Below are 22,062 nucleotides of genomic sequence, written 5' to 3' on the forward strand. Positions count from 1 at the left end.
AGCCCTTAAATGAGGTTTGGGAGGAGAGAAGGTCCACCCCTTCAGGTCACACAGAGCACACTTGTGCTCTCAGGGCTGCCTATGCCCCTTCACCAGGTGCTCAATCACTGGCTGTGACCTGATGGTTCCGGTACAACTTGTTACACGTTAATTCATTTGTTAAATAACTAGGACACCATTTTCATGAAAGCATTAATAAAATAATGATATTATTTCAAAGAATAATTTGCATGCTTCCAATTTATACAATACATAAAATTCCTTTTCCCCATGTACTGTAATAATTGGAAAAAAAAAAAAAAAAAAGGTGTTAAAGGCATTGTACATTTGCAGAATGAATAAATACAAGAAATGTCAAGTTGTGAATTTTCAACACAGCTGGATACTACATTCAATGGCAATTTATTGTTGGTTGCTCTCATCAAATAGTTATTGCTATTACATATTTTAGAATACATGGGCTGGGCCTCTGTCTCACTGATATTTAAATATAAAATATGTATTTTAAAATTTTCCTCAGTTTAAAATACAAAATCAATTATTCTAGTCTCTAGCTAGTCTCCCCATTAAAATGTCCTTCTGTTGCAGGAATACTTGCATATAGGCAGTAGGAAGGTATTTTATGGATCTTGGAAGTAAGATATTGAATATATGTTTTGTTTTTTTGTTTTTAATAAAAGAGTAGTTACGGTATTTTGGTAGTCTAATGGCATTATTGTCTTGCATATATGCACCTTTAGATTTTATATTTTGTTTGGTCATCATGCATGACCTAAAAAGAACTCTGTGGTTTTATCATACTGTACTATATTTAAAATCAATCAGAATAAAACTAAGTTGAAAAGATAAGATTTCATCTCATAATACGGATAATGAAACTCTCATCATAGCTGTTCAGCTTCATTCTCTGAAAGAGACCTCTCTTTGTTTGCGCAAGAATAAAGTTATTAAAAAGGTATTTTTAGAAGTCAGTTATTGAAATTCAAGCTATTAACTAAAACATTCATTTATTTAAAGCAAAGTGTCTAACATTTATTTTAGCAAAACACTGAGAATAATCTGAAGATAAGGTGTTATTTCTTGTTATATTGTTATAGCCAATTGTAGCAGAAATGCTAAGTCAAAGCTTGAACCAGTGATTGAGCACCTGGTGGGAAGGCAGGGCCAACCCGGGGGAGTTCAGGTGCATGCAATGCAGCTGAGTGACAGGAAGGGATAAAGCCAGGATCCACCTCTTTCCAGACCTCATTTAAGGGTTTGCAGTGGAAGCAAGGATGCTTTGCTAGAGATCCCTGCCTGCCTGAGGCCTTCTAAAGGTAAGCAGTTTTTCTTCCTTGATTTCTGTGTCTGTTTTGTTTGGTCTTGTTCTCATTTGCTATATTTTTGCTACTCCACTATTATTGCTGTGCTTTCTGTCCCAGCATAGCATTTCACCAATGTAGTCTCTATTTAAAAGTCTATATTTAAAGTCTATATAAAACTATGTTTTGGGGTTGTGTTGTTGTTTTTAGTAGCGATTGTGCTGAGTACAATACAAATACTATGCAATCATTCATATGACATAGAATGAAGAGAGAATAGCAATCATAAAGAATAAGTATAATCAATGTGAGTAATTCATTCAGTCCATTATATGCCAAGCCATGATTGTTTTGTAATCTAACTGCACATTTCTGAGATACCCACTAAAGAGGCTAAAAGAACTAGTATTTGTCATTGCCTGAATTGGGAAGTATGTTTCCAATTAAAAGAAACAGCTGTGCTATGGAAGGTTTTCTCTATGTTAACATAATGTCAGAGACTTTTTTTCCCACTTCCCTGTGCTCTATCCCTCCTTTTCTAAAGGATTAGGGAAGGAAATACTGAAATAATGCCTTATCTGAGAAGACAGAGGAGGTGCAGTAGTTATGCTGCAGCTGACTTAGAATGCGTAAACAATTAAAAGGAAAACATGTGAGTATTATAGTTAAGAAAGAAAAAGTAGGTAAGGTAAGCATTTGTTCCATGTACAAGATTGGCTTTTTTAGTACTTATCAGACAAATTACATCTATTATCCCTGTTTATATCATGACTTCTGCCCAAAGGGCACTCTCTCAGTGCTCTCTCTCTGAAAACCATCAGGCACTCACCAGGAATTCTTGTGGAAGTAATTGCTCAGAGTTGGCCAGGTCAGTATGTTTTCCCAATGCTCTCTGTGCAGCCTCTCTCATTCCAGAGTCTCAGCTCAGGCTATTTCCTACTCTGACCAGGAGAAGGCCTTTTTTTTTTTTTTGTCCTTACAGGGATATAGAAAAAAAAACAACCAAAGCCAATCCACTCTCCTATATGTAGTGATAGTGTCATAGAATCATAGAATGGCTTCAATTGGAGGGGACCTTAAATATCAGCTGAACAGTTCTGTGATTCTATGGATGTTTGTTTTATTGGTCATAATTTTATTGATATTTAATTATCACAGGGCAATTGAGAGGTAGGGCATATTACTAAATCTGCTTGCTACAAACCAAATTCTTAGGCAGTTTGTCCATAAAATATTTTTCTGTTTTGAATTGGAGTGATATACTTTAATATTTCAAGTACTACTCTGAGGAAGAAAGGTGATCAAGTCAGTGTGCAAACTTGAATATACACATGAACTGTGAAATCTTCAGGTTTTTTTTTATGTGATACAAAATACAAAAAAAAAAAAACCTACATGAAGAGATAGTATAATAATATTTTAACCATTTCTGGGAAAGAATATGTTTAAGCAGCAGTGAGATCTAGGATTATCAAGCTTCGTGACACCTTTCCTGTCTTGTGGCATCCTGGAAAAGGGGCACTTAGTATTCCAGAGTCACTGAAGAATCAACAGGTAATTTAGCTGCTGCTAATGTTTCATTACCTAACAGTAATGATATTTTATATCTGCATGAGGTAGTCTCCATGCTGAATTCTTCACTGTTTTAATGTCCCAAAGAACAACCAAACATTTTAGAATAATATATAAGGTTTATTTCATTTCAGAAACAGGAAGTCCCTTAAAGCAATCTGGTATGTTCACAATAGGAAGTACTTTACAAGAGATGTCATTATGTTCAGCTTGAGATTTCTGTCTCTGAAACAGTCATCAGTATATGACTATTGGCTGCATAACAAATGTGGAAAAAGTTACTTTTAGTGAATGATTCATTTAGCATATTTAGATGTCTATTTTTATTAAATCAATCGCCCTTCAAAAGATTTCTTTGCGTATGAAATGTTCACAAGCATATCTCCTTCTATCTGTTTGAACTCTGTCCTATGGCTGTGTGTATGTGTCTGTATATACAAGGAAATGAAACTGTGCTTCATTTGAACTGCTCTATGTCACTAGTGCACTGGAACAGGGCTGCAAAGATAAGAGAATGTGCAAATTAGAAAAATAATTTGGAGAAATAGAGGAAGGATTGAGAATTGGTATTCTAAGGCTTTTCAGAGGATATCCATTAATTTATAAATGTCCTCCCTTCATGAATGCAACTGTAACTTTATTTCCCAGAGTGCTGAGAGAGGAGTAAGAATTTATACATATGGCTTTGTGCATGATTTTCAGCTATCTTGTGAAGAAATTTTGAACTGAAGAGGTTGTTTTACAATGAGAACATACAGAGGGCTCAATAAATTTGATTGAGAATTATATCCGGTATATATTCATTTTTTATCAACTCAGGAAGAAGTTATAGGAATAAAAGACTGCTGATAACAATGTGTAAATAAAAGAACATTGTTTACTGTTCATCATTACCAATGGAATTCCAATAGCAGCTATAATATCTGATGTTTCTCAAATGATTATGGAGTCTTAATTTTCTGCAAGAAAATTCTATTTGCAAAGTCCTCTAAGTCATCTGTATATATTTACTACCTATGTGATGTATAACTAAACCATTGTCAGCATGGGAAGAGTTGATTATTCTTACTGTCAGTAGTGCTAATTCAGTGGCACATCCTGAGAAATTTATCTGCTTTAGAAAGTAGAACAGTCTTGAGCTGGAAGTTAAAGTACTGGACCCCTCACAGTCCTTCCACCTGTATTACTCCATGATTTAACAAACTTGCTGTTTCGTTTTCATATTTTCTGCTAAACCAGTTTGAAAGAAAATACACTATTTATCCTCTACGACATATTAAAAATAAAAATTATATATTGATTGCTGTGAATTGTTTAAAATATGAATGGAATTATATTAAGTTGGCGTTTTTTGTGAAGCTTTCTGAACTGTTTCTGACACTATGAATTTTCATACTGCAATTAGTGCAAAACTCAGTAGTTTCATGCAGTTTTTCTAACAGAGCTAACAATTGTTTTCTATCTGATACAGGATTCATTTACTTGCGCTGATATCCCTTCAAGGGAACATTTTCCTGTTAATAACTTTCTGCTGTTATATTTAAAGATACTGGTTTTTAAAGGAGAAAAAAATTGTTGTTTTTTTTAGCTCCCTGAAAAGTAGCTAAGAGAAAAAAAAAAACACTCGTCATTTTATCTTTGAAGTGAAACCTTTGTGTAAGTATGAGTCATTTGGATTTTCTGCATACTGAAGTAAAGCACTTGTATGCTGTAATGCTGCGGATATATATTATTTGAATTACAACTTCTGTAAAATTGAGCTTCTGTAAAGGTTTAAACCAGTGAGAGGAATTGAAGGTATTTTAATGTGTCCTTTCCTGAGGCACCTTCTAAATGATGACAAATAGTGATAGGATTAAACTTCTATTAGACTACACTTCATAGCATATGAAGCTGTAGTCTAGGGATACTGCGAAAGAGTAATGAAAAGTCATTAAACTTTAAAAGAGAATGAGTTTTCTTTTATATGTTGAGATGCCATTATACACTTGATATGTTCAAGTGTCTTTCCATGGTTTCATTATTAACCTTCATTTTCAAGAACTTTCTAGCTCAACCATTTAAAATCACGTTACAAATGCATCTTATCTGTACGAATGCATACACTCTGGTTTTGTTTGAAAATTTGGATATACTTAGTCTAAATAAATTGACATTATTGGCTGAGGGTCAGACAGTGCCAGCAGTTTGATAAGATGATGTTCTTCAAATCTCATGTGCTGCACTGGTTATGTTAAGGTCAAATTTGAACAATGCATAGTTAAAAATAATGGGTCAAACTTTTCTGTCATCCACTGCAGTCTGTGAAATAACCAAATGTTTGAAAAACAAACAAAAACAAAAAAACAAAAAACCTAGTTAGAAGAGATAATTAGAAGAAAAATTCCAACAAAAAATGCAATTAAAGGTATATGAGAGCTGCAAATATGCCATAGACTGAAGTCAGTCATGGCTTAAAACTCTTCTGAGTAATTCAGGCCAGTGATTAATTTTAAAATGGATTGCCCATGAGCTTGATCAGTGAATATATGTGCTTATTTTTAATACTTAACATATTTTTCACAATCTTATTGGAATCATTTTATTTATTTTACCTTCACCCATCAAGTTGAAACCTTGTTTTGCTGCTTTCATTTTCTCATGAGTTACTCATTAACTATATTCCCTTAAAAAGCAACGAAATGCAAAGAAAGGTATATAATAATTCACAAAATTATTTGAATTTTAACATTTGTTTTTTAATGCAGGTTTTTAATTTTTTAACTAGAAAAGCAGTCATTATTAGCATTTCTATTAACTGTATATACTCCTTCTCTCTTCGTCCATCTACTAGCAGCATTTATCCCTAGATATCAGAGTTTACAGTAAAATTAAGTGGTTCCTGATTAGAACATTTGACATCAAGATATTGTTAAACGCCCTCATTATGAATCAGTAAATGAGAAGTTGCTGTGTTGGGAGTCCTTTTAACAATACTTTTACTGGAAACGTAACAGAAAAAGTCAATGCATATACTTGTTTCCAGATGTCAGGTTAAGAAAACTAATTTGAAAGTAAGAGTGTCATTGATTGCCAAAATTTACAGATACTTTCTTGTTCTATGTGCAGTTTTACTAGCTATCCAGTAACCAGCTGTCTTAAACTCCATATATATAGGTTTCTATGAAGTAATGTAGTAGAAGAAGGTATCTCTTGGGCCTGACTTTTGTTCCTTGGTATTGCAGATGAGCACAATTTACAATTCTTTTCATAAACTGATAAAGTTTCTTTTAGAAGTAGTAAATTTTTTATCCTGCTTTGCAGAAAAAATTGTTCTGGAAATGCAAACACTTTCATTGCTTTCAACATTCTTATTTCTATTTAATCGTGACTGATTTTTACCAGTATCATACTTCCTTAAGTTCTGTTTTATTTACCATGAAATACTGAACTTCAAAAGTCAATTTTTGAGATAAACAGACTTCTAAAAATCTTATATATGTAACTTATAGCTATTTCTCCATATATCACTGCCACCTCTATTTTATAAATGTGTTATTTTGCCTCTGATAAACATTAACTGAGTTGTACTTCATGACCCTCAAAACATATTTATTTTGCTGTGTGTCAGAATAACTGCATAATGTGTTCTTCAACATTTCTTTTACAGTTTCTATTGACTTTGCATTTCAGCATGACATTTACTGTTGCCAGGTCTATCAGCATATTCTGAAATGAAAGTTTGGCCTTCTAGTCGGAATAAGAAAGTGGTATCTTGTAATATAAAGTTACATCGAAATACATTCCCATCTTCATAAAATACATTTTATCATCTTTTCATACCTGTCTGCTTTGATAAATTTCACACAAATGACTATTTTTCTCAAATCTATTTCAAGGAGAATGTAAATATTCATGAATTCATCTCACCAATATTAATTTGCTGGCGTTTTATTCACATAATAGAGAATCTCTGATGCATCTGTAATAATATCACATGCTTTTTCAACTTGACAGTGGTAAATGAGGTCCAGGAAACATATGCTTCTTTCATTCATAGAACTTAGAGTGATAATAAATTATTACAATCAGTTATAATAATTTATTAGTATATGAAAGAAAAGAATTCATTCAGAAGGGAATTGCAAATATATCCCTCTTTAATTCATCTTTTCAGTGTGTTAATAGTAGATGAATTAAAAATGTTGTATACTCAGTTCTGTGGTCAATTTTGATAATTTTGATATTTGTTTCATTCTGAACAGGGGAGAGAAGAAAAATGAAACATAAAAGTAGTCTCATGAGTAGTTTTTATAGGTCCAGTTCAGAAATGCTTGTCACTGAGTCAGGTGGCTGGGTATGGGCTGGTTTGGTGCAGCCTGTCTGCTTAACTGGAGCACTGCAACAGAATGTAGTAGCAGTCCTCTGGAAATACATTACATTACCTTGCATTGTCTCAAGAATTTGTTGGTTCATAATACCTCAAACCGTACTCAGTTCATGGATTTAATTTCTTCACAGTTCTCCAACATATATTATAGATTTGTATATTAAGAAAAAAATGCACATATATTCTTTGATCAGAATTCCTTGTATTGCTGCTTTTTATTTGGGTAAGCTGTGGCAAGAGAACGTTTGTATGCCTTAATCTTTCTGCATACAGTAAATTTTCAGGAACTGAGTATTGCTGTTTGGATTTATATTTCATCAAGAAGGGTTTGTCTGTGCTATAACATACCGAAGTATCTGCTATAGTATTCACGTGAATTTACATAAACAAGCTACTCTGAAGATTAATGAAAATGCTACCTCACAGCCTACTCTTTCCAGTAGAAACTCATCTATAAGATAATTGTTGCGTTTACTACTGTGCGGCAGAGCAGTAAGAACAAGAAATGTTTATTCTTATAATGTTTACTCTGCATCCAGGAAAAGGAAAAAAACATTTATTAGGGCTAAATCTGTAAATATTGAGAGGATATGCCTCCCCTGTGTCTTCTCTTCAAAACTCATTCATCACCACACAGCCTATATTTTATTCAGTCATAAGCTATACAACTGATATATTGAAACATACATGAACATAGTATACCAGCTACTTTCCCAGTAATAAGTTTTATACATTACTTTCTACAGTCTTGAAAATCTAGAGCAGTATGTCTGAAACAAAGCCATGATTATGTAACAGTGCTTGCTTTGAAAACTTAGTATAGGAAACTAGGTCAGGATGCATTCATAGATGCTAAATCCTGTAATAAGTGCAGTCATCTTATGAGCAGCCTCCATGAATCTGCTAGTAATTTTCTTTACATTAATATTGCAAACAATTGATATCTCTCTAGACTCTCTGTAGAGAACCATTGCAAATCAGATCTATAAAGGGTATTGGAGGAGAACAGCATTAAGTATGAAGATATTTTGCTTCTGTGGGTTTGGTGATAGGGAGCCATACTTTATAGCTGGATATCTGTTGAGTATAATTGAGATATAGCTAAGTAACAGAAACCAAAAATGCAGCACTAGATGAGTGTCTGCAGTTAAATACACTTTGTTGTAGAAAACTAGCACAGTACATCAGATGAACTAGAACTACTCTTCCTCTGGCACAAAATGTTTCTGACAGGAATGTAACACATAGAAGCAAAGCCTATAAACAAAGACAAAAAGAATATAGAAACAACTGCTGCCAGTTTTGGAACAGAGTATGTTGAGTGATTTATTTAGAAATCACTGCACTGTATTTCTCAGTATTTACTGTATAAAACCATAGCTCTGGGTCATGAAAAGTTATTCCATGTGTACTTTTTTTGGATGTGTTTGTGTATTTCATATTGGTTCCAAGGTGATGAAAGAATTAACAGCAATACAGAAATTAATAAATTTCAGCTATGTAATCTTTCCACTGCTAAAATCATTCTTGCGCAAATACCTTTGTTATAGTCCTGTTAAGGAGCTTTATGTTCCTCTATCAAACATTCTTGTTACCATCAGAAAGACTAAGCAATAAGTTTCTAAACTAAGTCCCTGCTTAGCATTTCAGTGGCTTTTTTGGACTAGCATCTTACTTGAAGAAAATGTATAAACCTTTTCTGTAGTAACTAGACTATTGTACAGTGAAGATTTTGGGGTTCACAGATGTGGGGGGAAAAAAAGAAATGCCAGAGAGCCTGTGCTTCTCAGCAGCCCTGAGCTGGCATATTTCTAGTCAGTGTGATCTTGGCTTCTGTCCTTACTCCTGTACATGTTTCTGTACTCTAAACACTGTGTGAATTGCCAGCCACGAGCTTGGCACTTTCCTTCTTTCTTTCCCAAGTATTGCATTTGTTGCTGCTCATTCCCAGAACGGAGCTGGCTACAGAGACCTTAGCGTATAGTCTGTACTACAAGCTTTGCAATAACAACAGTGCAGCTTGAGTGTCTATGAGAAATCATCCTGTATATCCACCTTGCTCCATGACTCTTCTATTACAGAATTGTGTAGTGCATACAAATAAAATTTGTATTCAAATGAAAAAATACACTTTTAAAAAGGGGGTGGCTTCAGTACTTAGTTTCGGAAACGCATTCTTGGTGCAAACACAGTTCAACAAAGGCACCTTTAAGTCTAAACAGAAATTGCTTCTCTGTTTTCTGCTGATTTGTTTTCATAACTTACAGCCTAGCGCTCTGAGCTACCTCTCTGATTCTCACAGAGAAATACTCAGCTTTGAGCTGTGTGTATTACTGCATCAGTCAGGCAGGATGGATATCCAACAACCAGCCCTAGTAAAATTCAGAAACAATGTAATTTTTTGTTTGTGCCTGAAAAAAAAAAGAAAAAAAAATGAGAGGAAAAATCAATGTATCAAGAAAATAAAGCACGTAGTTATGTGAAATTCAGTCACAGCTCTAATGAATATAAGGAATACTTAATTAACTATGTTTTGTTTAGTGTAACTGTACATATTAATCTTCACAAAGAGGTACACAATTTGAGGATACTTGCTGAAGTGAGTGTGTGTGTGTGTGTGAGAGAGAGAGGGAAAAACAGAGGTGATACCAATTTAGTTTAAACCAGTGGTGATTTATTGGTGTTTTTACTCCATCTTTACACAGTTTTTACAATGAAGTCTATCAGGAAATAATACTGAGGTGCATATGAATTGGAGATAGATGGAAGCATCAATTTTGTTAATTAGCTTCATAAGGGCATTGTGAAATTCTACAGTGTATTTGACCTTTTCAGATCTGACATCACTATTAGGAGATTATCAATGTCTCAATCATTTTAACTTATAAAATTGTCTTCGTTATAAATGAATATAGATGTAAGGCCAATGAGGAAAGTGAAAATCAGTATTAAAAATATGATCTTGTGACTGCCCACTACAGTTGCTTCTTCAAACCTTATGTGTTTTTTTCTTGTAAATGAATTTCATAGCTGTCATCCTGATATATTGATTTGTGCAAAATATACCTCAAAGCTCTCTGGCACACTACCTCACCAAAAATAACAACACAGGGGGAGGAAAAATTGCAGAAAATTGACATTAAGGACAGCAAAAATGTGTCAGTAGAATGACAAATTTAGTTTGATTGGGCTTCTCATGCAGTCTGTATAGGAAATTATGCATCTAATTATCTTTTAAAATGGCTTGTATTATACCATGCAGTATTAAATGTAGCCTGAAATGATGTCCTTACCACTGCATCTTAGGTGATTTGCTAGCTGATGTTGCTTAGAACTAGTGTCTGTGTTTGGTAATTTTTATTCCACGCTTCTCTATCTGCAGATATTCATATTGCATGCTTGATAATTTCTCAGAACTTTTTTTTTTGAGAAATTGAGCACCTTTCTCCATAAATCTGTAACTTTTCCTACACATTAAAGAAAAAGAAGTTTGCATCTATATGGCTGTGTCTGCATGAACTGCAGATACAGATGTATTTTGCTCTTTCCCTTGGTGAGTACCTCATGTTTATCAGCATATCAGCTACCATTAGCACATCTGCTGTTCTGAATCAAATATATTATACTAGCAGTGGCATTAACACTCATGCGTGCTCTCTCCCTTTTGCTTTTTTTTTTTGCTTTTTAATGTACGTCTTAACTTTCTGTGAGTTTATTAATTCAGAGCACACAGATCATTATAATTCACATCTAAGCATGCAGAAGACAATTAAAATAACGCTATATTATGATAAGCCTCCTATTTTTTCCATGCAAAAATTAACAAGATTCAGCTGTACGGTAAGCTATTTTTCACTTGTTACAGTAAATACCTTTAATAGCTGATCTGTTAGCAGAATTGGTTATTTAATTTAAAAATGAGTATGTTTTTATTAACCTCTTATATTGAAGTATGCTGTGGTAGATGGTGTTGCTAGTGTGCATTTTCTTTAGACAAAAGAAGATCTAAGTTTGGTCTTCAAATTACTCCACTTCGAGTGTTCAAATACTCTGCAAAATAATCTTTTGCATTTATCATAATTGCCTTTGTAAGGCATCTGCTCAAGGCTTAAGCTCTCCAACAAGCTTAGCGCAAGACTCAGCTAGAATATGGCACTTCAGCCAAGGATTCCAAATCCTTTTGCCTAGAGATTGTGTAAGAGAGAAAGAAAGTGAAGGCTGCTTTTGTAGCCTTGCAGTTAGATTGATCACATTAGAGTTCTTATTTTAGATTCCATACAAAGATGCAATTATTCTTAAAGCTTTTCTACTCTAATGATTTTTTAATCGTTAGTCTACAGACTTAACCACTTCTGTCTCTGCTTTTCATTTACTAATTTTATATATTATTTATTCACTGAGGAAAATAAACTAATGAAGACTGCATCTTTTGCAAAAATACCTGATGATTACAAGGGTAGGACTGAGTAATAGATGTTGGTGTACATAATTTCAGGACAGAACTGAGGTAGTCAATGATTTTCTGCAGTGCCTCTGTTTCGTGTTTATCTTTAATTACAGTACAAAACATGACTTTCAGAAGCTAAAGATTCAAGAATAATTTCAGTTTGCTCTGAGAGGAAATATATTAGTCTTTTGATTTAGTTTATCTTCCAAAAAATATAATAAATATCCATGGGTTTATATCAACCTTTTACAGAAACTATGGAAGCTCTTCCAGGATCTGTAAAAGACTGCATTATCCCTCTCTAAACATTTTCTTATTTTGTAGTACCAAAACTGTATGTTAGATTTATGTTAGATTTGAACTTGCTTTATAATTTTCTGGGAAGTACTTTAAGCCTCTAAGTCTCTGTTCAATCATGCTAGACAGATGAAATTGAATACAGTGTCTTCTGTGATTTTGATTATTCCTAAATGAAATGGAATTTCACTTGCCTTCATTTTTTTTCCTAATGTAAGGTCTTTGTTTTTATAGGGCTTAGATCAAGACATAACTCATTTTAAAAATGTTTCAAGGGAAGAAAATTCTATTGTACCTGAAAGAATGAAAAAGAAAATAGAAAATTAAACCAACAGTCACTCTCCGAGGTGATCAGGGGAGATCCAAAGTTTTCACAGAGATGCACCAGGAGCCAGCAGCTCTTTGGAGAACCTCTGATTGAGGTATGAGCATAGCAGGGAGTAATTGTGGGCATTATCTGCGCACTCAGACAACAGCCTTAGCAAGTGTCATTCTGCTGCTTGAGTGAGAGGCTTGAAATACACATAAACCAGGAACCAGGATTATTCCATGACCATCTGCGCTGCTCAAGGGCACTCATTCCATATGGCCCTCAGGGCAAAACTGTGGACAGTCACCTGAGATCATAGGCTCACCATCTGCTGCCTATCCCCAGGCTGATGACTTCTCCTGGACAGAGCTGCTGAGGGGAGAAGCTGCTGTGCAGAGCATAGACTGCAGGAAATGCCTATACCTTTCTCCTGTAGCAGGGACAGGCAACATAGCTGCCTCCAGAAAGGGCGACCAAGTAGAGGACCTCTTCAGTTAGGGGCTGAGCTGCAGGAGTGCGTAAGGCTGCATGACATCAGGGAGGCAGAAGAGGATCTAGATATCTGATTCTGCAAACCTTCCCCCATTAGCACAAAGGAGGGACAAGGCTTCCATCTGCAGGGCCCAGCAGGATGAGAAGACATACCCCAAAGCCTGTGGTGATGCTGCAGAACTGTTATTCCAGATAATGGATCGCATTCCGATGAATTATCAGTGACAACTTAAAAAAAAAAAATCATGAAAAATATAGCCTTCAGTTATTAGATGCTTGGAAAGAAGAACAACTGTAGTTTTGCTGCCTAGTCTTTTCCAGTGTAAATCTGTTTTGACCTAAACCTGAGGAAAATTGAAAGAAACAAAAGCCCACATTAAAGGGAGTACTGACAATGAAATAATAGCATTTAAGGGATTGATTTAAAATCTGGCACTTAGAAATATTTTGCTTCACATTTTCAGGAAAGCTTTTAGCTTATTTATAAAGTCTCTGAATTCTAATTTTGTATTCATGTCACTACACTGCCTTTCCCTTTGTTACTTGTATTCATTTACTCTAAGTACTTCAGAAACAAAAATTAGCATTAAACCTTGGCATGTGTTAAAAGCACTATAGGCAAAAAAATTCTACAACCAGGGTATTCATTTTCTCTTGGAGATGCTTCAAAGTTCTTCCAAATTAATAAGATTTCTTCTTTCCCCTCTTCAAGGCGAATAAGGAATTTTTGGAAACCAGGTCTTTTCTCTTTTATTCCTCCTGTTTGGGAGAAAGGGAGAGTGGCATTTCTAGAATTAAGGTCTAAGTAACTTCAAGGTAACAACAATTCTTGCAGTGTAGTCTGTGCTTTCATGGGCAAAGTTCTCGATTGCATAAATAATTTATAAAGGTTTATCCCTAGGTATTTAGAATGGCAATTGACAAAAGTGCTTAAGTAATTTAGAAGCCCAAATCCCCTGCCTACATCCAAGGAAACATACTTTAGGAATCTAACTTTAGGATATATATATTTTTTATATATTATGATCCAATTCTTAAAAGTGAGACAAAATAGAGAAGCTATAGTTCATGCTGTAGATAAAAATGTTAGTCCAGCTGCTTCAAAGCATCGGCAGCAACTCCTTTCTCTTTCCTTAATAAAAGGAGACAGGTTAAAACCATAAAATCATATCGAAATTTACATAATGCCAATAAACGATGCTAAAGATGGATTTAGCATGGTTAAAGGGGGTTACGTACATTGTGTCTATATTATATAGCCATATAGTAAAAAGTTTTATAGTCTGCTAGAAATATGTCTATTGGCCTAGACAAGGTAGATAAGCTAATGACTTTTAGTATGGAAATTCAGTTTCACTCACCCTTAAGACACTAACAGTATAGCATACTCTCTGCTCATATTAAAAAGCCTGCTTTCTGAAGAGCTGGAACAGGCAATGTTAAATGTATGAAACTGATTAAACTGTATATAGTGAAAGATATGGGTTCATCAGTAACATGTAATGGAGGTTTATGTCATAGCTAAAAAAAAAAAAGATAAAAATCCATGATATAGAAAAGAAGCAGGAATAGTTTATTTTGTTGAGGACTTATGTCTTTATCACTAATCTTTTTATTCTCTAGCTCTGCTTCATAAATCCAGTTACATGTCCTTCTAGAAGAATAAAGTGAACTGTAATGACATTTCATCTATGGAAAGTCAGACCTGGTTGAAGTCCCTTCTGCTTATAAATTCTACAGAGGTCATAGTCTACTGTTGTCTAGCCTTTTAAATATTCATATAAATGTTTGGATAATCAAACTGTACATCTCTGTATTGCATATTTTTTTCTATTAGTAGTAAACAGAATGAAGTTCTTAATGTTGATAAGTGGGCAAGTGGAAAATGACACAACTAGTAGAGATTCATTCTTTAGGTCTGCTCTTCTGAATGTTGAAAAGGAACAAAAGAAAATTCAATTTTGAAAGGTATTTAATGATCTTCCTTGACAGATATAACATCTGAGAACTGTTAATTTTTATGAAAATTAGAGAAGGCAATTCACATATAGTGGGAAAATGACTACACTCTTACAAGTCTAAGGATAAATGCTTAAATGAAGGTACTATATGTTTAAAAAGCAGGTAAATCAAAGGTCTACACAGAACTGTGTGCTTTTACACAAGATATGTTAAAAGGAAGAAAAATATTTATTTATTTTGATTGTTTTTCTAAGCCTAAACTTAATGTTTTCAATTACAAGATCTGCTTTATAACTGAGTTAGCTAGAGAAATCATTATTTGGCTGAAGTGTAGTGGCCTCCATTGAGTTATTAAAACCTAGTTAAAGTACAAAGAGCACAGTTCTGCATATGCATGTGGTTAAGAGTTAATATTTCATAGTTTTTGTGCTTCTGTATACTCGGGTCACTCTGAAAATAATTTCACTTTATTTCCATGCAAAAAGCTACAGATACAAAGAGCAAAATAACACTACTTGCTAGGGCAAATTCTTATCTACAAAACGTAGTTTTTCAACACAGGCACCACTATTAGTTCTGTATTTTTACCATGAAAAAGAGCCTATGTGCAGTGCTTGGAAAAAAAAAAAAAAAAAAACTGTATCAGCACAGACTGACCCACTGTTTCATAGCTGCTATGACAGCATCACTGCTTGAAAAATGTCCATGATGTTCATCTTTCATCAGCCCAAACAGGTGAAAAGGCTCCAAATCTAGATTATACAGTGAGTGTGATAGGGCAGTCCAGCTGAGATTGGCAATGTGCTCCAAACTGGTATGGCACCTGACATTATGAAGTTGCAAGAGAAAGGTGGTCTTCTCTGGCCTGATTCTGGAAGTTTGAGCCTTCGGCTCAGCCAGTGTCATGATGTAGCAGTGACAATTAATGGTTTGTACAGGTCACAGAAAATCCAGCTGGATCACCTCTTACCTATTGTGCATCACTTTACCCACTGAGGGATGCATCTTGAAGATTTTCTTCAATGGGGAGTTCACATGTTGCTGCTGCCTTTTTGACTCCAGCTTGTAGTGGTGACATCATGTCTCCTCTAATGATGTGATCCAGGAAACTGTCACCTTCAGTCCTATATTGGTTCAGCAGGTCCAAATGAACTTTCCTGCTCCTATGTGAACATCCACCTGGCACAGAATTTGTGATATTCCAGTGTTACCACCGTTGTTTCTCCAGCCCTTATTCAGCTTTGTAAATGGTTCCCTGGTCATAAACTGCTGATGGTGGAAGTGAGAAGATTGTGATGTTCTTCATTTCATAGGGTGACAGCTGCCCATGGTTTTCTGGAACGTGGCTCGTCTTTCTTGTTGCTGTTGCGTAAATTCAACAAAATGTAATGAAATATTGTTAAGAAAGTTCAGCCTCTACTGCCATACCACCAACATCTGTCTCTGATATTGTGGGCTAACATAATAAAATAGGAGGCATTACCTTTGTAGCAGCTCTCATATTTAGAATGGATGATGGTTTTTACAATGGAATCTATTAACTTTGCCAAAAATAATAGCATAATTCTTAACAGGCATAAAAAATGTTTAGAATTTATTCTCTTTAGGGTGAAAATTGATAGGTTATTTCTGCAGTATTGTGTAGTTTTTGAATGTCCCTGATTGGGAGTTTTTATTTTAAAATGTTTGGTAGTCAGGGGATCAATATATGCATCACAGTACTAACTGTAATTCAATCACAGACAGATTAGGTCTGTAAAGACCTTCTGGAAATAATTTATTCTAATGTTTGCTCAAAGCAGAGTAATATTCAATTTATTTGGAGGTATTATTGACCAAGGTTTTAAAAATCTCTTACAATAGAATATCCCTAGCTTCTCTGGGCAACCTTTTCTGTCTTTGCCCATATTGAAAGGTCCTTCCAAAGTACTTTTTAAGCAATTAAACTGAAAATAGTGATTTAAATGAAGACTTGTCCTGTTTCTAAAACAGCTTTAATCCTTGTTTGTTTGTTTGTTTCTGCTCCTCTTTAATGAGGAAAATCATTGTTTCCTTTTTAACTGCCATGGCACAATGAACTAATATCGCTACTGAGCTTACATGCTTTTTCTTAATTGAATACCTCAGTTTGCTCATCTGTAAAATCTCTAATAAAGTACTTTTCCTTACTCACAAGGGTGTTATAAGATCTAATGGGATAATAATGTGCAGTACTCAATATCTGGAGATAATAGGTAACGTATAAGTGCAAAGCATTAATTATTATTATTATTGTCCCTCAGAGCATGACTTTAAATCCAAAATTGGCAAAAAAAAGGTTTAGCCTGTCTTTTCTTAACAAATTTGGTTTACTAAGACTTATGTTCAGCAACGTACTGCAAGTCTCATATTCACCCTCACGTAGGTCTACTTAGTTTTCTAGAGTTGATAAAATATAGCACATTTAGCTCTAGTATTCTATTGAGAAGTTAGGAGGATTTTCTTTCAGTAAGTAATGAATTTTTTACACTTGATTAAGAGAAAGTTCTATGAATACATGTCTTTCCTTATTATTTTGGTATTCTACAATGTTAATGAGAGTCCAGATCTAGGTTCTTAACCTTATATTTAGGCATCTGTAACACACACATTAAAAAAAAAAAAAATGCTGACTGTTAAGTTATATCTAGAATTCAAATTATACTGATACATTGAATCAGGACTGAGTGTTGTTTTGGAGAGATCCTTCTGGAGTGGTCCATAGGAAAGCAAATGAGAAGTACTCCACTTCTGACTCTTGCTTTCCAAATGATGTGTCCTAGCCACTGGAGGAGCTGGAATTGGAACTTCCTTAGCCGAAGTTGTGACTAGAAAGATTTCAAGGGAAAAAATAAGGTCAGTGGGAGTATGACTTAGAATTGTAGTATTTTTGGTATGGTATTGTGCCTGTTTTTCATTACATGCATTTTAGGTGGAAAGGAAAGAAACAAAAGAAAAGCAAACCTGAAGAATTAAAATAATTTTCCAGACTAATTATGTCATTTTCCACTTGGCAAAATTATTCAGTGTTCACTTGACAGCATTGAAAACTTCTGTTTACTACTGATATGAAGAAGCAGAGGAGTTGTAGAATCATAGAATGGCTTGAGTTGGAAGGGACCTTAAAGATCATCTTGTTCCACCCCTCCCCTGCAGAGGGTGGGGTTGCCAACCACTAAGTCAGACATTAGTTCAGGTTGCTCTGGGCCCTATACAGTGTGGCCATGAACACTTCCAGGGACGGGGGAATCTACAAAATCTCTGGACAGTCTGTTCCCAGAAGAAGCAAATAAGTGTGTAAGATCTGGATGTTTTTAGAAGCTCTTCAGTCTGGAAGCATTGCTGGTTGTTCAATTTACATTCTTAATGTAGCTGAGGGGTGACAGAGTATTCAAAAGCTTTGTGTAATTCCTTTCTGGAACATTTCTGAAATAATACAATTCAGGAATATTCATTAGGGGATAGGGGCTTAGGAAGTGATGACCATTTCATGTTGAACTGTTCAGAGTCAGAATCAATTTACATACCCTGATCTCAGGACAAGCTTAGATAGACTCTGGACAGAAGCAACAGCATGTCTATTCACCTAGTTGATTCTGGGACTGTAGGAAATCTATAAAAATCATCAAAAAGAGTTCATCTTAAATTGTTTTAGATATTTCTTTTCTAATTACTTTTCATCTTGTTTTCTTTTCCCTTATCTTGAGGGAATTTTTTTTTTATTACATTAGCATGGCCACCTTAACTGAGATATAAATATGGTGACAAATTTTGTCAAAACTATACAAAATTCAATACTGCATATTAAAAACTAAAATAAGTATCTGTAAGTAAATATTAAATCCTTAAAAAAGGGAATGCTTCATTGACAAAATATTCTTACTGTTCTTATACATTACCGTAATTAAGAACTACGTTCTCTTGTTTGATTGTGTGCTCTCTCTCTTTCTACAGTTAAAGGGTGTTTCTATATATTGTTAAAGGGTCTTGTTTGTGTTTTGTTGTTGTTGTTGTTGTTTTGTTTTTTGAAATCGAGCAATGAAAAGTATTTCCATCATTTTCAGTATCTTTCACATCTTCAAAGCAAAACAACAGACATGATTTAGTATGTGGCTCATCTGAAGCAAAGAAAATTATAACACCAAGACTATTATATGGACCAAAGAATAAATTACACAGTATAAGCAATATCACCTTTGGAGACTGATTCTTATGTTCACACCATGAGCAAATCTTGATAATGAAGGCAGTTAACCACAGCTTCACTTTTTCTCACACTCCATTTTTTAGATATATTTTTAAATCAAAGTTTTGAAATTTACTAGCCACTGTTAACTATACAAATTTCAAGTAAGCACACAATTTTTTAATGTATGATTGCATATTTTGTGCCGAAATTGTGAATTCTAAATGATTTTAAGTTCTCTTCATAGTTCTACCCCAGTAGATTCTAGCCAGTTATATCCTCTTTCTGTCAATCTCAGCTTTTCTAAATCTTCTTATCCACAAATGTCAGGCCTCTTCATCTACTCATTTCTGTCACTCCAAGCACTTACGAACAGTCTGATTAATTAGAAACTTACAATGCATCGTGGACTTTCTCTTTCAGCTAGGTGCTGCCTTTATTTTAGGTATTGCACAGAGATGAATGTCTTAGCAATACTATATGAAGTAGAGTGAGTCAGTCAAACTAAACTGAAAAAAGCATCACTTTCACAGAAGAAGGACTTTACATCTCAGCTGTACTAACAGATTAAACTAAAAAGCTGACAGGTTAGCACTATAAAACATAAACTGATTTTGTACATGAGGAGAAAGAGGACTGTTCTGTATTTTTATCATACCTGAAAGTACAGAGCATTAAAAATTAAAATTATATTCCTGAATTTTGAGGAAGTATATAGCTGTTAGTCAGGATCAGCAAATTGTTTATTTGATTTTACCTTATTCTTGTGTAGCTGTTTTTATCTACCTGTAAGGTTTCCTACTGTGTTTTCATCATTCAGATTTGATGAATCTGAACTGAATTGATTTTTTAGCTGTGCTGCACGCCATATATAGAGCACATGTTCATTCAGGTATTGAAACGCCTATTGCTCTGGAGATTTCCTGAAGTTGATATGAAGTCCAAATAGAAGCCGGAAGATACAAAGGGAAACTAACTTCAAATAAAGCTGGCTTCTGCTATTTTAAACTTCTAATCATGTTTACAGAACAGTGTGAAGTATAGACCTGAAAGTAAAATAAAATTGCTGATAGTTTCAACTGGCATTTTTTCTCATCTACTGTGTTGGATATATATCAGGAAAACCTCTGCAGGTTATGAGCCTCAGCCTTTTCTATAGTAGGAAGATCTCTAGGTTTTCTGAAATATTTGCAGCTATCTTGGCCTTCTGTATCTTGAGAGAAGGCATAAGTATTTCAGAAATGGGCTTAAATTTCTTCTCAAACATGTAGTGAATGAAATTTCATTGTAAAGTATTGCAAGAATATGTAGGAATAACTGTATCTTCCTGCCATGAATCAGAGAAAACTTCTATTTCACCTTGAAACATAGAAGTAATGTGTTAAATTCTACTGCTGTTACATATGTACGTGTTTATTTTTTGCAATATGCCCTTGGCTTTATGTGTGTTTTGAAACCAAAAGTTAGTTACTGCAGGTGGTGTAAAGTACATGAGATTTAAATTGAATAATTGCTTTTGTTTTCTTTAAATGAAAAGAAAAGCAACAGAGCTACTTAAAAATTACACATTTCACATTCTTCTGATTCATTTGCAGGAGACTGAATATCAAGGCCATTCAAGACAAAAACATAGATTTCTGAAGTTATGAACTAGTGTTAGTTATTTCTTTAAGATAGCTGAACACTGTCTTTTGGCTCTGTGAAGTAAATGTGATTCATCATCCTTTCGTAAGCTGTCAGAGCTTCATAATATGTACCTATCTTCTGCTCATACAGCTTTCAGAATAACATTAGAAAAAAAAAATCATTCAGAGAAATCTGCATTCATTGATTTAATATTATCCTGGGCTAAGTTGGTATCTATTTGTCTGTTCAAACCATTGTACAATAATTATTATTTTTCTTAATTTTAATAACACTTCATGTCTTTAATACAATTTTTACAATTTTCATATTAACTTTGCTTAATTTTGTTGCCTGTAATGTAGTTTTTACTTTGCTGTAGTTTTAATGATTGAAGACTATCATGCTAAATTGTATCTGTGACGTTCAATATTCTCTGATGGTTCCCACAGGATAAATTTTTGTGATAGTTTGATATTCATGGGATACATTAAATAAAATTAAAAAGTAACATAATCTGATCAAGGTTCTTAAAGATTTTTAACGGAATCAAACTGATTTTTTTTACATGTTGATTTTAAATGGTCAAGATTTCTTTATCTTCTTTTAGAATTTTATCCTGAGTTCTGAAATGAAATGTACCATCTGTCAGTCGGTAAGGCCCTCCTCAGGAAGTTCAATAGTACCACTTAAAATGAAAAGGTTAATTTCAAACACAATTTGTAGTATATGATGGCAAGGAGTACTTCTTGCTGTGTGAACTTTCAGAGTGATGCACCTTGCAAATTGGATTATTTTTTCTATAACATTTTCACAATAAGCTCAAGCACAGTTCATAAGATGAAAAAAATAATAAAATGAAAATAAAAACAATAATAAAAAAGAAGTGATTTGATCATAATGTAAAACTTGATGTCTACTTCTCCTAGACAGAATATATTTGTAGAACAATGTCTAGGAATAGTGAACTTTTATTTTAGCCTTTTCTGTCTTTCAATTTAATTCAAAGACATATTGGAATACAGTCTTTATTATAGGGTGCTATCAGGTTTTCAGTCTAATTGCAATAAGAGCTATTTGAAAATTATTTGGAAAAACTCTATTTATGAAATCTGTTCTAGTTTGTAGAATGCTAACATTTCATAGAAACATCTAGCATTCAACAAACTTCAGGATAATCACCATGAAATTCACCTGGTTTGGTAAGTACACTTCTGTCATCCACATCTTTCAGATCCTGTGACTTGTAGCAAATCAGGGCTTTCAGGAGCCCTAACAAAAATCTCAAATCTGGTAGCCTCAGCTGTATTTGGAAAATCCCATCTGCCACTTAGTATCTAGGCATCTTTGGTTTTTCATTGAAGTCAAACATCCTGGAACTGAAAAGAATATAAATTTCATGTGAAAACATTTGCACAACTAGAGTGTATATAAACTTGTCAATACAGTTATTCCCCAAATTATTCTTCTTCACACTTTCTACTC

At 34.1% G+C, this 22,062-nt stretch overlaps 1 protein-coding gene and 1 long non-coding RNA gene across 2 annotated transcripts in view; both read left to right on the plus strand.

The window, feature by feature from the left end:
- EYS (eyes shut homolog) overlaps positions 1-22,062 on the plus strand; it is a 676,382-nt gene that overhangs the window by 43,874 nt on the left and 610,446 nt on the right. The window lies entirely within an intron of this gene.
- On the plus strand, positions 1,245-22,035 carry LOC124417846. Its single transcript, XR_006938840.1, has 3 exons — positions 1,245-1,316; positions 1,846-10,795; positions 12,221-22,035. It is a non-coding gene; the product is annotated as an uncharacterized LOC124417846 (long non-coding RNA).

This window comes from Gallus gallus, chromosome 3 (genome assembly GCF_016699485.2).
Source record: "Gallus gallus isolate bGalGal1 chromosome 3, bGalGal1.mat.broiler.GRCg7b, whole genome shotgun sequence".
In the NCBI taxonomy this organism is placed as follows: domain Eukaryota; kingdom Metazoa; phylum Chordata; class Aves; order Galliformes; family Phasianidae; genus Gallus; species Gallus gallus.